The sequence below is a fragment of the Crotalus tigris genome, unplaced genomic scaffold (genome assembly GCF_016545835.1).
Source record: "Crotalus tigris isolate CLP2741 ecotype Arizona unplaced genomic scaffold, ASM1654583v1 scf7180000018097.2503214, whole genome shotgun sequence".
Lineage (NCBI taxonomy): Eukaryota > Metazoa > Chordata > Lepidosauria > Squamata > Viperidae > Crotalus > Crotalus tigris.
Genome location: NW_024096820.1, coordinates 947,632 through 949,405, shown reverse-complemented (window position 1 = coordinate 949,405; position 1,774 = coordinate 947,632).

The following is a 1,774-nucleotide window of genomic DNA, read 5'->3' as shown; positions in this document are numbered from 1 at the left end:
ATACGGATCATCAGTTTAATGAAGGAATCGATCCTATGTTTCATTCTTTATGACCCTCTGCCTTAACAGCCCGGGCTTCAATGACGGATGGAACAAGTCCCCAAATTAAAACGCGTCCAAGGCGGTCTGGAGGGCTCCGGGGTGGCGGCAGGAAGGGAAGGGAAGGAGCGGGAACCCCAGCAGCCCCACTCCCAACGCAGCCGGGCCAGGGCGGCGGTGGTGCTTCCTGGGTGCCCTGGATGGCGGCTGGAGAGAGGCGGAGGGGCTGCGCGGCACTTCCTCCCTCCCTCCCTCCCTCCCTCCCTCTCCCCCGGAAAGAGCCTCTGGGCCTTCAGCCACGAGGAGGAGGAGGAGGAGGAGGAGGAGGAGGAGAAACTGCAAGCACCAGCCCACAACATCCCTTAGTTACATGTTGAAGTAGGGAGGATGACTTCCTTTTTAATCTCAGCCAACAGATGCCGAAAGGTCAGAGAGAGTAACTGGAGTATGTCAACGGTATTGAGCATCCCCATAACAGAACGAAACCACTGAAATAAAAATGCCCCCCCCCCCGCTCTTGGTTAGTGTCTTAGCTGCTGCTAACTTTCAGAACAAGCGCAGTCTGGACTGGGGCCTCCCTCCCTCGCAGGCCCTCCTGGGAGGACAGGGACCAAACCGTTTCCCCAGTTTCAGACAAAGCACATCTGTTTAAAATGCCACTGGCAGTTTCAGTCTGGTCCTTCTTTGCTTTTGGCACCCTCGGCCCCTTGGGAAGAAAGGCAGCAGGCAGACAAAATATTTGCTCCCTTACTGAGTTAGCGACGAGCCTTTTCACATCTCCAAGTAGCATTTATTTGGATATTATATTACATCTATTTATTTAGATATAAAATTTTGGGAAGATGTAGGAATGCACATAAGTCCTTACCCAGCAGAAGAAATCTAAGTCACAATGAGAGCAAGGGAGCCTCAGTAGTGGAAGATTAATTTATCGTTGTAAACTCCCACACCCCATTATTTTCTTCAAATGGTCCAGAGTAAGACATATATATTAAAGAAAGTATGGAGGAGAAGGCATTGCAGCTAGACTGGAAGACAATCTCAAGACCCTCCTCAACTATGGATTCCACTTTGGGCCAATTATTCCCTCTCGACAAGCCCATCTCACCTGATGGTTACTGATGATGGTGGTGAATTGGGCAAAAAAGAAGAAAAAAACAAGGCTGCAATCCTATTCAACTTCACTTGAGAGTACATCTGATCAAATAGAGAGAGATCTTTTCTGAGTAACATGCCTAAGCTGTGCACATTTGCTATAGAGCAAATCTGGAAGGACTCAGGCTCCAGGGCTGCCCTCCAAACACCCTTACAAGAGAATCCATGGAAATTACTTCCGAATGGAGGGGAGACTTGCCAACCAGGCCACCTCCAAATATAGTTATCAAATTATAATACCTATGAAGACAGAAGGAGGAATTATTCAAAAGATAATTGAAGAGCAATCATACTGAGTACATTTAACTTTTATGAAATGTGAACAAAATGGAATTTAACTGTCGTCCTGGCTCACTACTTTTTTGGCATATGACCTGGAAAAAAAATTGCAAATCCTAAAACAGGGGCACTTTTAGGATCAAGACAATGAATGCTGTAAGCCTCATAAATAGTGCAGTGGGTCAACTAATGTTTGTCAAATAAATTTAGCTATGAATTTCAGTGTCACAAAGACAACTCAGTTTAAGATCTAGAAATCGCACTCTTCCTAACATTAAGAGCAATTAATGGGAGACATTAG